This window comes from Lissotriton helveticus, chromosome 9 (assembly GCF_964261635.1).
Source record: "Lissotriton helveticus chromosome 9, aLisHel1.1, whole genome shotgun sequence".
Taxonomy (NCBI): Eukaryota; Metazoa; Chordata; class Amphibia; order Caudata; family Salamandridae; genus Lissotriton; species Lissotriton helveticus.
Genome location: NC_136070.1, coordinates 18430823 through 18445688, shown reverse-complemented (window position 1 = coordinate 18445688; position 14866 = coordinate 18430823).

Below are 14866 nucleotides of genomic sequence, written 5' to 3'. Positions count from 1 at the left end.
TCTTTGGCTCCCAATAATCAGGTCTGCTGCCCTGAACCCCCGGTAAATTACACAGGGTCTGAGCTAAAAACTACCAGAAGCGTTTCCAGGACCGTAGTTCGCGAAGCGCAGCGACCGGAGCCCTTAGTAACCTACTACAGCGCCCTGAAAACCCGGTAGGTGAACGCAGATCCCCAAACCTTGAGTAAACAGATAGTTTCCTCCATAGTGTGGCTCAATAATTAGAGCGGCAGACCCTGATGCAGAGGTCTGGCCCGGGACCAGGGATCAATTCCCCGCCTCAGCGGGTCTTGGGCTCAATTTCCACGGACCTGATAATTCTCGCCTCGGTGCCTATTCCAATCATGGAGTCCCACTCTGCAACTCTGGGCAATAGCTTGCTTAATCTCCACAACGGCCCCCACAACGCTAAGGATGCCTGGCCTCCACCTTGGGGGTGCCCAGGAGTAGACACCTCAAAGGGAAAGCCAGGATGGGTTCCACAGCGGTATTCATACAAGCGCCTTGAGACCCTTGCGGGTGAGTAGTGCGCTATACAAGTATCAATTTACATTTACAACTAGTCCATGGTTGTGGTGTCCTGAACCCCTGATGACTAGGCATGGCTCTTATTGTGATAGCAGTTTAATGTTGATTTGCTTCTCTGTACTCCCTGTTTGGCCCCTGCTCTCCATCAGGGTGTTTTTTTGGCTGAAAGACGCATTTGTGCACCATGGGCGCCCCGCAGGCACGCTGGAGGTATCCCGAAGGTGAGCCCATGAGTGCCTGTCCATGCCGGGGGACCCTGGGTGCCATTGTCTGGAGGTTTCAACCCACACTGACTTCCAGAATGTGGTACTCCCTGTACCTGGCCCTCAAAGAGCCTCAGACCTCTTCGCTCCGCCTCATCGGCTGGCCTGTCGGCTCATCCATGGACACCTCTGCACAAACCTCAGCTTCATCTGGTAATTGGAGCCTTGTCCCCAAGGAACAGAAAGATTGAATACTGTTTCAGGGAAAACAAATCTATGTTGATCAATGCTTGTTACCTTAATAGGCGTGCAATGGAAATTCATGACCTAATTAGAGGTAATGATCTGGACATATTGATGATAATTGGAGCCTGGCCAAGGGAATACTCAACCCCCGCCACCCTGGAAGCGATGCCACCAGACGTCACAACTTCAACAAAGATCACACGGAGAGACTGCAAGGTCCTGACTCCAACAACAACATGCAGTATTTGGGATGGGTCATCACCAACTCAAGTCATTCTCAGCCAACTCTGCCTGTGAACTTTCTAACCCTGTATCGCCCTCCAGGACATGACTGATGTGCTGGAGCTTTGCATCTCATTATGCAAATTTTATGTCATCCCCTTACCCTGCCCTCCAGCGGCAAACTGCTGTGATGTCAACCTCTGGGTTCACAATCACTCTGCATGTCTTGTGCAAGACAATCTCCCACGTAGACCTTTTGGACTCCAGAGGGCGTGTCTACTGCCACCCCGTGGCTGGCCACATACTGGAGCTGGCGTCTTTCCACTGCCACCCTGTGGCTGGCCACCTGCTGGAGCTGGCTTTCGTCCACTGCCACCCGGTGGCTGGCCACTTGCTGGAGGTGGTTTCTGTCCACTGCCACCCGGTGGCTGGCCACCCCCTGGAGCTGGCATCTGTCCACTGCCACCACGTGGCTGGCCACCTCCTGGAGCTGGCTTCTGTCCACTGCCACCTCCTGGAGCTGGCTTCTGTCCACTGCCACCTGCAGGAGCTGGCGTCTCTCTACTGACACCCCGTGGCTGGCCACCTCCTGGAGCTGGCTTCTGTCCACTGCCACCTCCTGGAGCTGGCTTGTGTCCACTGCCACCTCCTGGAGATAGCTCCTGTCTACTGCCACGTGCAGGAGCTGGCGTCTGTCCACTGCCAACCTGTGGCTGGCCACCTGCATAAGCTGGCTTCTGTCCACTGCCACCCTCTGCACAGGCACTTGCTGGAGCTGGCTTCTGTCCACTGCCACCTCCTGGAGCTGGCTTCTGCCCACTGCCACTCGGTGGCTGACCACCTCCTGGAGCTGATGTCTGTCTACTGCCACCCCATAGCCGGCCACCTGCTGGAGCTGGCTTCTGTCTACTGCCACTTTCAGGAGCTGGCGTCTGTCCACTGCAACCCTGTGGCTGCCACCTGCTGGAGCTGGCTTCTGTCCACTGTCACCTCCTGGAGCTGGCTTCTGTCTACTGCCACCTTCAGGAGCTGGCTTCTGTCTACTGCCACCTTCAGGAGCTGGCGTCTCTCTACTGACACCCCGTGGCTGGCCACCTGCAGGAGCTGGCGTCTGTCCACTGCCACCTCATGGAGCTGGCTTCTGCCCACTGCCACCCTGTGGCTGGCCACCTCCTGGAGCTGGCGTCTGTCCACTGCCACCCTGTGGCTGGCCACCTCCTGGAGCTGGCGTCTGTCCACTGCCACCCTGTGGCTGGCCACCTCCTGGAGCTGGCGTCTGTCCCCGTCACTTGCCACTCTGCCCAGAATACTCTCCCTTTACGCTGTCGGAGCAGAGGGACATTAGACTTCTTGCAAATACTAAGGAAGGGGGTTTTGTCAAGAAACTGACCATTGAATGAGTCGCTGCTCATCCGGTCCTCTGTGCCTCCCCTGGGAGGGGTGCGAGGGGGGACCCCCCAACAGTGCAGACTGGCTCATGGTTGTCCCATCTCAGTGGTGGTGTCCAGCTGTCTTTAGATCTGGACATGATCCCACCCCTGTCCTCTCCGCTCACTACAGGCGCCCCCCTGGATGACCCCTTGTCTGTTGGCTGCTAAAGTGGCGACACCGACAGGATCCTCTCTGTGACGGGCCGACGCAGTGAGAAACAGAGACAGGTCCTAGAAACAGGAAACATGACAACTCCTTACGGTTTCAGAAGGGCCCCGCTCTAAAAAGAAATGCTTACATCAGCGCAGACACTTTCAGCTCCTCTCTGCCTGCGATTGCAGTCACCCCTTTAGGGAAACAACTGTCATCAACTTCCTCACTTTATTTTAAAAATATTCCATCATTGGTGCCAGAATCTCTACTTTTAGACACAGTCCTGGATTTGGGGTCCTCTAAAAAGGACCCCTCCCCAGAGGAGAATGGTTTCTCAAATTGTGTTCCTTTGCCTGGAGCAGATGCTCGTCGCCATGACTCCCCTTAGGTCTTGTTCCCCCTTCTGACCGCTGTCGTCCGGCCAGGATCTGGACACAGGGGGCCCCCAGGGGTTGATTGATTGATTGAAGGGGTCACCGTCTGCCTAGGACCATAGACCGCTCTTCAGGGACAGACATTAGACGGTGGGCTTCCAGACATGGGCCAGTCTGTCCTGTACTTACAAACAAACAGCACAGTATGGTGAAAACCCTTCTCTTCCAGGCCCACCGAGGCCCGCCGCCGGCAGTAGCGCCTCGACTCCCTGGCTTCACTGGGGTAACGCTTCCCTGTGGCGCTCAGGTTGGTTTGACGCTGCTTGCAGTGGCAGACCTGGGTGATCCTGGCGTGGGTGGGGTCATCTGTACCTCTCCGTGGCACCTGGCTAAGTTTCCACTCTGTCCACATTAAAAACGCAGGAAATATAGCATTGGAGAGGCCCGCCCACAGAGGCGCGTGGAGAGGAGCCCACCACCCTAGGAGGAAGAGGACGGTGAGACCGGCAGCTGCCCCCCACTGCACAGGCCCACAGAGGGGAGGCAGAGACTTAAAACATATATAGTCCATAGGAAAATCGAGCAGTGATACAGCCAAAACCGCAGAACGGAATTACACCACATGTGGCAGAAAGCTAGACCTCAATCAATCAATCAATCAGGGGTTTGTTAAAGTGCGACTTCTCACCCGTAAGGGTCTCAAGGCGCTGGGGAGGAGTGAAGGGTTCCAGTCCATCAAGGAGGGGGTCTGTCGAAGAGCTAGGTTTTGAGGTTTCTTGCGAAGATGGGGAGCGATGTTGTCTGTCTGAGGTGGAGCGGAAGGGCATTCCAGGCTCTGGCCGCGAAGAAAGAGAAGGATCAGCCTCCCGATCTGGTCTTTCTGGTGCAGGGGACCACGGCGTAGGAGAGCTGGGCTGATCTGGGGTCCTTTGGGGTGAGTTGGGTGTTCAGGTATGCTGGTCCGGTGCCGTGGAGGGCCTTGTGTGCGTGGGTTAGCATCTTGAAGGTGACTCTTGCCTCGATGGGGAGCCAGTGGAGTGTGCGCAGGTGCTGGGAGATATTGCAGTGTCTTGGCAGGTCGAGAACTAGTCTTGCGGCGGCGTTCCGGATGTTTTGTAGCTTGCGGGTGAGATTTTTGTTAGAGTGTGTTGCCGTAGTCGAGTCTGCTGGTGGCATGAGTGACGGTCTTTCTGTGTTTGAGGGGGATCCATTTGAAGGTTTTACGAAGGAGGCGGAGGATGTGGAAGCAGGAGGATGTGACGGAGTAGATCTGGCGGTCCATTTTGAGCTCTGAGTCCAGGATGACTCCAAGGTTGCGTGTGTGGTAGACCTTGATCAAGAGAGCGTGTTCTTGTTATTTTCTGTAAATCTGTTCAACAGTTTATGAGACCTGGCATCTTTGCTGTAGTACCGCAAGCACAAAGCACACTATCTGATTGGCAGTTTGAAAATTAAAAAGAATGTTGGGGCTGCCATTTTATGACTTGAGAACTTAGTCCCCATTCACAGCAAATAAAATAACATAAGGACTAAGAGGACAGAGTAGGGCTACCCTGACCCCCCAGGTCTTGCGGGTGGAATATGTTTTGTGGTACTATGTAATGACTCAGACGTCCAGTGCAGCGCCTGTGAAGATTCGTAGAAGTACTGTGGTGCCGCGGCACTACAAAAACAAAAGTGCAAGCCGTAGAGCCTTGCATGACCACAGGGTTTGGCCACCGACAGGGGGGACGCGCAGGTTGTTCGAAACCCAGGGAGGGATTGGACACAAGGCTTGGACGCAGACCTGGCCCTTCACTCAAGCCCACGCCGTGCATGGCCAAAGACCGTGTGCAGCAGGGGGTTGGCCATCCACAAGGAGTAGGCCAGGCCCTGAACCCAAGCCTATGCCAGCTGTGCACAGCGCTGGTATAGTAAGCTATAGTAAGGAATAATCAATTTACAACGATAAAAACCCCAATAAATCAACTAAAAAAACACAGATTAAAATAAAGTTATAGTTCGATATGGTAATAATATCTTACTATACATTATAAAAAACAAAAAACTTAGAAACGCACTGAAAAAACTAAGGTTAAAGTAACGGTATAGTTAGGTGAAAATGTGCGTTAAAATTTAATTTTTTAAACTAAAAACAAAAACACTGACATTCACCACTTACAGTTAACTGAAGAAACTATAACTTGTCACATATTACATCACTCATGAAATGTTCTATGACATCATTAATAAAATCCCTAATGATATCACTGATGACAGCTCTATCTGTCTGCATCTTCTGCAGTGGAATAAGTGGACACGCCTACAGGAGGCCCTGAGACGCAGCCGCACCTGGAGGTGTCCCGCAGGCGTCCATCCAGAGCAAGGTGTAAATGAAAACTCTGAGGACACTTCCTGCCCCGGGCGGTGGCAAAGAGATCCAAGAATGGACGCCGCAACCTTGAGGTCACCGTCATCACTTCAGGGTCTAGGTTCCACTCTTGGTCTTCCGGTGAGACACAATAGAGCATCTGCTCTCACGTTATGTGAACCCACAACGTTAGCCATTGACAAGAGAATTGCCCATCGCTGCACTCATCGCGACAAGTGAATCGCCTCCCAAACAGGGTCCAGGGTCGCACACTGCCCTGTCGGTCGATTTCTTTGGCGCTACAGGTGTTATCGGAAGGGGTCTGAATAGTACTCCCTGAGACGGAAGGTGTAAATGCTTTCACGGCTGCCCACAGCTCCAGAATGCTTCTCTGATGTGGAATCAAGGCCTTGCACCATCATGTCACCTACACAGGCGCGGCAGCGCAGCGTGGAGGCGTCCATGCCACTGAATAATAATAATAATAATAGGGAGATTTATAGAGCGCCTGGCTACGCGCACCGGCGTGTCCCCGCGCTGTGACAAGTGGAAGCGACAGAATCAGGCGGCCAGTAGCAGTGCGAGTCTAGAGGATAAAGAGATAGGTTTTAAGTTTCCCCCTGAATCTGGATTCAGATGGCTCCAGGCGCAGCTCCGACGGCAGTCCATTCCAGCTCTGGCTGCCAGATACCGGAAGGACCTGCCCCCCATCAGAGCCTTTCTTACTTTGGGGACTTTCAGTAGCCCAGCACCGGTGGAGCGCAGGGCACGAGATGGCTCATAGCGAGAGATTAAGTCCCGCAACGGTATCGGCGCCTTACCGTACAAGATGCTGTGGCATGTGCACATGCCTTATACTCGATTCTACTTCTCACTGGAAGCCTGCATCTATGATGGGTTGTGAGAACAGCCCTGCGAGGGTAGAATTGGATCCATGGACCAGGGCGGATCTGGGTGAGCCGACTAGAAGATGTGGATCTGTGTCAGGAGTCACCCTTGATGTTGGAGCCATGGCTGTTGAAGGCGCCACCACTTTGAGGCCATTATCTGCCACGTGGCACCATGGAGCTGTTTAAGGCCACACGTATCCATGGCCTGCATCGCACAGACATAAACCAGCATCATTACTCTAGACAAGCCTTTGGTGGTGATACCCACATTGCCCTTTCCTTCTGTGATCATCCCGATCAGGAATGGAAAGGGTCCTGGAGTCCGACCCCAAGAGTTCTCCCATCCAAGACTCTCTCGACAAAGCACAGAAACATTGCCTGCCTTTGGTTTGGCCCAACACATGCTGTGACCTCGAAGGTGGCACCGTGGGTGGGTGCGAAACCAGTGTCTGTGTCAGCACCAAAAAACAAAATAAAAAAAGGCTCTTGCATCAAACCCATGCGTGTTACTATTTCATTCCTATAAAAAGTGCTCACAATCTTTCCGAAGACGTTTTCTCTCTTTTCAATAGATTAGTGACCCCAGGAGTCTGTGATACAATCATCTTTCTGTCCCCATTTCTATGCTCAGCAATTCTTCTCCGTCCACTGGAGCCATGATGTAAGCAAAGGCTTCTTTCTTCACGTTCACCCCCACATTTTTGGAGTGATGCTGCTGGTCTCTCAAATCTGAGAATGCACTGAGCCCCTGGTAACCAGACCCAGTGCCAGTCCTCTATAACCTTATACCAAGTTACGCCTAAATGGATACACCCAATTGGCAAGTACTGACTTCCTTATAAGTGCCTAGTATATGGTACCCCAGGTACCCAGTGCATGTAAGACAGAGTGCTCACACAGGGATGCAGCACTGGTTGCACCACCCAGCATGTGACAGAAACAAAAAGGACCCCAGCCTGCCACAGAAGACTGGCAGGGCAGTACGCAACACTGCCCGTTTGACTTTGCCATTACACCTAATGGCAAAGACACCACTTCCCTTAAGTAATACATGTAAGTATCCCCTAAGGAAGGCCTATACAATCCTATGGCAGGGAGCTATACACTACGGCCCCTCGCGGAGGGATGCCTGGCTTTCACCTTGTGGATACCCTGCCGGGGTATCTCACAGGGGAATACCAGGACGGGTTCCCTAAGCAAGCGCTTAGATACCGTGTCGGTGATTTGCGCTATATAAATACATGTACATTTACATTTACATATTTCACTAGGTAAGGCATATGATTTTCTGCATGTCTTAGGAGCAATACTTCCAAATTGTTGGTTTCCTGTGGACAGGTTAACAGCCCCATTGAAAAACACACAATTACCAGCTGGCAACCCGGCCCGGTTAAATTCTGAATGCAACCACTTAACAAAGTTAAGAAGGTTATAATAATAATTGTTCAAACACAACAAGATGATGGTCGGAGTGCTGAAACTTTTCAACCACTTACCCCCCAGTCAAGAGATTTGGGTTTAATTCATTGTTCTTTTCCTTAACATGCCACCCCATTTTGGACCCAGCCATATGCAGATCAGTCTTGACCCTGTGCCTCATGGGAACAGTCCAGCCCACACTGACAGGTCAGGTCCTCCCTAGACTGTAAACAAGTATCCTGGGACCAGTTTCGGGGTATCACCCCTCATCAGCCAGAATAGCTTTGGTCCAATGCCCAAACGTGGGTCCCTTGCTTGCTGCACCACTGGATTCCAGCTAGCCTGGCTGATGAGGGGTGTTACCCCATAACTGGTCCCGGGATACTTGTTTCCAGTCTAGGGAGGACCTGGCCTGGCAGTTCGGGCTGGACTGTTCCCATGAGGAGCAGGGTCAAGACTGATTTGCATCTGGCTGGGTCCAAACTGGAATGGCATGGTGAGCAAACCAATTGATTCAACTCAGAGCTCTAGATTGGGGTTGAGTGTTTGAAAAGTTTCAGCACTCCCTCAATCATTTTGTGTTTGCCATCATCAAATGAATTGTGGTAATAAATCCAACCGAATGCCCAGGCCAGATATAACATCACTATTAAAGTTATGCAAGTTTTAGAAAGTTGCCACTCTACACCCCATCTAGTTCATTAGTCTCACAAAGGTACTGCCACAGAAATAAGGACAAACCCCTCCTTTACCTTCTTCAGAAAAGAAGTAAGAAAGGTCTTTAGAATGGAATCCTTCTCTAGTTCTTTTAGGGATTCTCCTCGATCAATTTCATGCGGACTTATTTGGATCTTGGATCCGCCAAGCGTTGTGATATACAGTATTCGGTTTTGTGTATTGCCCCTTACATTTCCCTCCTTGCATTTTACCTGTTATGTATGTCCTGACTTCTATATGTACAGCGCTCTGATGTCCGGAAGGGTGATGTTCATACTTTATAAAACTCCACAAATAACTAAATAAACAAACATTAGTGGGTTTCTGACCGCCTGGGGAGATGTGTGAACGACTCACAGGCCCAGGAACAAAGGCAGTTGCCACAAAGCGAGGTGTCCCCTCCTCTCCCAGGATGGCCATTCGGTGTTAGCACAAAAGGCAAGCTGTAAAGCTGAAGTTGTCTTTGAAGGGCCACCTGTGACAACATCCCTGAGAAGGGTGCCTTTTGTTCCTGTACACAATTAGTAGACAGAGCTAGGCGAGGGAAACGTGTGTCCCAATCCGTTTAATGGGGCACTCTGGGATATCCAGATGCCACACATAACAGGAACTTCGTCACTAGAAAGGAGACCCAGTAGTCTATTGGCTAGTGCTTGCGTGATCCCCTCAGGGCACTTACATGGGATAAGTAGGGCCCCCCTGACACCCTGCACTTCAGTTTATATTGGTGAAGAAGAGAGGACCGAAGAAGGACTGCACTGCTGCTCTCGAACCGCACAAAGAAATGCTCACCTCCGAGAGGACTGCACCTGCTACACTTTGGAGCTAGTGAGACTGGGACTGTGCCTGCGACTCCTGACCCCGGGAAAAGTTGATTTCCCAGCTTGGCCAAGACCAGTGACTCTGAGGATCAGTACGCTGATCTCCTGGAACTAGCTAAAGGCCAAGAACAGCTGAAAGAGCCCAAACAAACAAGTTAGTAACCACCGCAGAAGTTTTGACGCTACCAGTCGCCGGGCACAAGAAAGCACAAATCCCTAATAGCCAAAACCTGCACCCAAGTCTAGCAGACCAGGGAGTGCTGTCCATGTTTGGATCTGTTTTTCACCAGGGACACCAGCCCCACCAAACACTTTGTATCCAACCATGATGCAGGGAAAGCAGTAGTGAAGCATTGGCTGTCCGACTACTGCAACATAGAGGTCTACGGGGGACCCCGATCTCCGTGGCCAAAGTTGCCCCACATTACCCACAGTCCGAGGAACCACCACCGAGACAACCCCACCGACCGCACCTCACCCGGAGCTCTTTTGAGCATCTTTGCCTGCAGCGCTCAGCATCGGGACCAACCCATTGACTTCTATGGTGGTTGTCCTGTAAAGTTTGGCACCTGTTTAAAAAATGCTCTGGTGGTCAGGTAACCGACCAAAGTATCCTTTCTGCCCCCCTAGACCTTATCCCTGCTGGATTTGGTTGCCCAAGCCGGGCCGGAGTACTTTTCATTTGTCGTTGCTTGTTTGCAGTTGCATTTATAAGTGATCGAAGGTTCTAAAATCTGTATCTCCAGAACCCTCCAGTGGATCTTAAGGATGAAGGTCTCTAAAAAGTCATAAAAATATGTTCTATTTTATAAATTGTTGTTTCTTTTTAGTGGTGTGATGTTCTTATTCTGCATGGTGCTGTTAAATCTTCACTCTAAGTCCCTTTGCCAAGCCTTAACGCGCTCACAGCCACATCTACTCAGGGTTGAGCTACGGTTGAGTAAACAATACTGACTGAACTCAAGATGGTATCTGTGAGTGTACTTAATAAACAAATTGAATCCACCCACAAGAGATTGGCGATAGAAGATGGATGATCATGGGTTGGATGTGTTTCCTACATTGGTTGGAAGCACATTGTGTTTCTTAAATACCCCTCACACCCCAAAAGGGCCCGTGGTGTCATGCTTCATCATAGGGGTCTTTGCGCCCCTCTACAGAACGCGGAATGCTACTAACCAGCGGATACGCGGGAGCACTGATGAAACCACTATGTGTGGTGTGAGAGGGGGTGAGTGGTAGGGTCAGGAGTGAGTAGTGAGTGAGTTTAAAAAAATACCTAGCATGTGAGAAGTAAAAAGAATTTTAATAGGCCTCCATGCCGGTATTAAAAGTTGAGGTGGAGGTGTGATGTATTAATGTACAAAGCCTCCTGCGTGCGTCAATATGTTTCGAAGCGTGTTGCTTCTTCTTCAGGACGGGTACATAGATCCCTTCCCTACTCACATAGACAGTGTAATACTGTCGAGCCGTGAAGGGGACGATCAAGCGAGGTAGTATCCTCCCCTTTATTTATTAGGACTGGGATGGGGTGCCCAGGGCCAATGAAGGGTTGAGGGGGGCTGCACACACCACTCACCTTGATAAATACGCTTTGGCTCCAGGGGAGGGGATCCATTGGGCCCGAAGGCCAACCCTATGCAGTGCACACCAAAGGCTGCGGGCAGTGGGGGTTTGGCAGCCTGCTGTGGGTTTACCCACAAGGCCCGGGGGCAGTCCAACGTGCCCAATCCCCCGCTGCGCATGGCCAAAGACTATGTGCAGCGGGGCTGGCTGCCTGCGGGGAGTTAGAGGCATGGCTTGGCTGCAAGCCACACCCTGCAGCCATTTCAACGCCATGCACAATGAAAGGCTGTGCACAGCGCGGAGTTTGCTACCTGTGCGGTCAGGCGCAGGCCTTGCACCTACCCCCAGCTGCGCAAGGCCTTTGTTTGGCTTTACCTATGGTGATAAGGTTTTAGTTTACCTTAAAAAACATAGAAATTCACGGATAAAAAACAAAGGTTATAGTAACTTTATAATTAGGAGATATTGTCAGTGGCAACATTAATGTTTTCAACAAAAAATAAAACACAGCAAAATCAAGTCATAGTAAGCAGAGCTAAATATAATTTGCATCCCAGCCATGCACTGCTTATGACCTCACAAATTACATCACTCATGACATGTTCTATGACATCCCTTATGATATCTCAAATGTCGATTCAACATGGTTTGACAGTCCTGAGCATATGAGCACTGGGAAGATTTACTACTTATATATAGAAGGAAGACAGGGGTTCCCACGGCCCAACTTGTGAGCTATTTCGTGTTCGGGTGACATCGATTATATTTTTCTGAGCTAAAAGTTGCTTTTGTGATTTTCATTAGGTGAACTCAAACATGGGACAGGGATTCCTTCCCGTCTTTTTAAAATCTTATTTTTCTCACTTTGATGAACACGTCGTCGCCTTAGTATACCTGACCCAATATTTACCCGCCTCTCAGGTTTTTCCTCCCATCACAGAGCTCTGAGCATCGCTGCTGCCGCTTTGATTGGTCACGCTCAGTCCTGGTAACATACAGGTATCATTGTAGCCTTGAACCTGTATGTTGTCTCACGTGTGCATGGAGACTTCTGGAATGTCCACGAGAGTCGTTTGTGGTGTACATGTGCAAGGGCAGGGCAGTGGCTTGATCTGGTCACCTGTAGGTATAAACCAGTCCTTCGTGTTAGGGCGCCCCTTGCACCCATGAATATTATATACGGGTTCACGGTGGCCGGTGCGTGTGACATGTATCAGACCTCTTACGAGGTCCGCATCATAGTTGCGTGCATTTAAGTATGTACATGAGCATATCTGTAGTATGGAAAGGGTGCCAGCACGTGTCACATCATTTCCAGGCATGTGGATATACATCTATGCAGTTCTGTTCCTAATCTGTATATGGCATTTTTAATCTTTGGTTTAAATCATGTTAAGTTTTGGTATGCCTTTGATGCACATAATGTAGTATCTTCCTGTTGTGGTTATAATGATCCCTGTTACCTGGTTCCTCGCTGCTCAGCCAGTGCGAGTGTCCTGTGGGGAATGTTGGTGTGATGGACGTGAGTGGGATGCTTGGGTGCCTGGTGTGAGTGGGGACAGTTGAAGATGGGCTGAGCAGCAGGCAGGCTGCTCCTGGTGGGGCTGCTACCACTGATGCTATGGACTTAATAAATATCTTACAAAGACACTACTCAGCTACGTCTACTACTTCACCTCTACACATGGAATTTCATCACTACATTTTGGCGACGATCTGGACACTAACGCTCTACAAGTGGTCTTAAGGAAGCTAAAGATGACGTGTCAAAGAAGTCTTCATGTCGGAAGGGACCTACAAAAACTAGAGGCGCAGACGGCACACGGAACAGTCCTGAGAGGTCGTGGTTCACAATGACCACAAAGACAGCGCAAGTACACTTCCAGGAGGAAGTGTTGAAAGAAGAAACAAGACCCACAAGAAACAAGAGAAATTGGAGCAGCACGCCTCGCAGCCCACCAGTGTCCATTATACCGGACAGCCCCAGCCCAAGCGTGCTGTACTCGCCATTTTATGGACTCTAAAGTAACAAGGCTCTACAGATACTGATTGCCTCACTTTTGGCGAGATGTGAGTCCCCGTATATATGCTGCGCTCATTGATATTTTCAGTGGCATTGGATCTCCGTGGCAGGCTGCGCCAGTCTGGGGTACACTCTCAAGATCTTGCCAGTGGCTGTTTGGCTCTGATTGCTTGTCAAATTATTGCTGAGAGTTGTTTCTATGGATGGTCCCGCTGGGTTTTGCATTGCGTTCCTGATCTGGCTTTTTTTGGGGTAAAGTCACGGTGCTTTAGGACATTTTTGTGCAGTCAACATGCTGTGGCAGTTTACCGAAAATTTCGTGTCACATTAAAATCATCCATGCAGCACTCTAGTTACAGTCCTTTGGGGTCACATAACTCAAGAAATGTAACACTGTAACTGGTGTACCCGTTACGGGAGTGTAGCCAGTGTAACACTTCTCGGGTGAGAGATCGCTCACCGGCGGAGGTCTTCGTCGTTTCTGGCATATGTTTTGTTAAAATTATTATGTTCTGCATTTTCACGGCCTTTCATGAGGGATTGCTTATTTGTCTCTTTTTGCTGCACTTATTCTTTGAGAGTCATTTTGTGTTTAAGTCACCTTGTGCTGCATGTCGTTTATGTAGTGTTTAAGCCCTTAGATGGGAATGGGTTATTGTCCCATTTCCATGCCGCAGGTCACATTACCCTTTCAAGAGAGTTGGCTTAAAGGGGTGTCATTCCCTTTTTAACAGGTGATGGGTTTTAGTCCCACTTCCACGCTATAAGCCATTATTCCTTTTCGTGAGGGGTGGTTTAAGGGGTGTCTCTCCCTCTCGCAGTTTTTGGGTGGTAGTCTGGTGTAGCACTTGCTCTTAGCAGTGCTTGATGCTTTTCTCTTCATGAGATATGTAGGGCTCTACCCCGCTGTCCTCTGTTAGACTGAGGTTGCGGATTCTGCCAATGGCAGTTGGTACTGAGGCTGGTGAAGGTGGGATCACGCTCTGTGCTCTCTTCAATAACTCCTTCCATGCTCATGACGAGCTCAGCTCGTCATGCAGTACACTGGTCGTGTGCTTATGACGAGCTGACCTTGTCATGAGCAATGGGATCCACGAGACATCAGCACCGGGGGGGAATTGCCTTAGCATTGAAGGTGTTAATTATACAGTGCTGCACGTTGGTCATGTGTGTAAGTCACCTTGTGCTGCACGTTGGTCATGTGTGTAAATCACCCTGTGCTTCACTTTGGTCATATAGTGTGTGTAAGTCACCCTGTGCTGCACGTTGCTCATGTGTGTAAGTCACCTTGTGCTGCACGTTGGTCATGTGTGTAAGTCACCCTGTGCTGCACGTTGGTCATGTGTGTAAGTCACCCTGTGCTGCACGTTGCTCATGTGAGTAAGTCACCTTGTGCTGCACGTTGGTTATATGTGTAAGTCACCATGTGCTGCACGTTGGTCATATGTGTAAGTCACCTTGTGCTGTTTTTTGTCTTAATGGGTGTCAGTCCCATCCTTACAGTTCGTGTTATGGGTCACAGTCCTATTTTCGCATGTATGGTCCCTTACATGAGGGGTGGGGAGTTGGGTTGCAGTCCCTTCTCTACAGTTTGTGTAGTTTTGTACCGTTTATAAGAATACTATTCATGGGTGCAGTTCACCCATAGAGTTGTGGGGATGCGTTTCTCCCTGGTTTCTCTTCACAGTGTTTCACGTGTCTTTTCATGTGGTGTTATCTCACTATGTGTCAGTGAGCTTAACATTCTCAAAACTTTCCTTTTGTTTTAATATTAAAGGAGGAGGATGTGTGATATTTCGTGTTTATCTTTTCATTCTCCTTTCCTCCTTTGTTTAATCTTTGTTCCCTCTCGCGATGTGGTTTTTACCGTTCTTCCCTGGGCTATGGACTATTGACTTCATTTGTAAATTGTTGCGTTTAGTT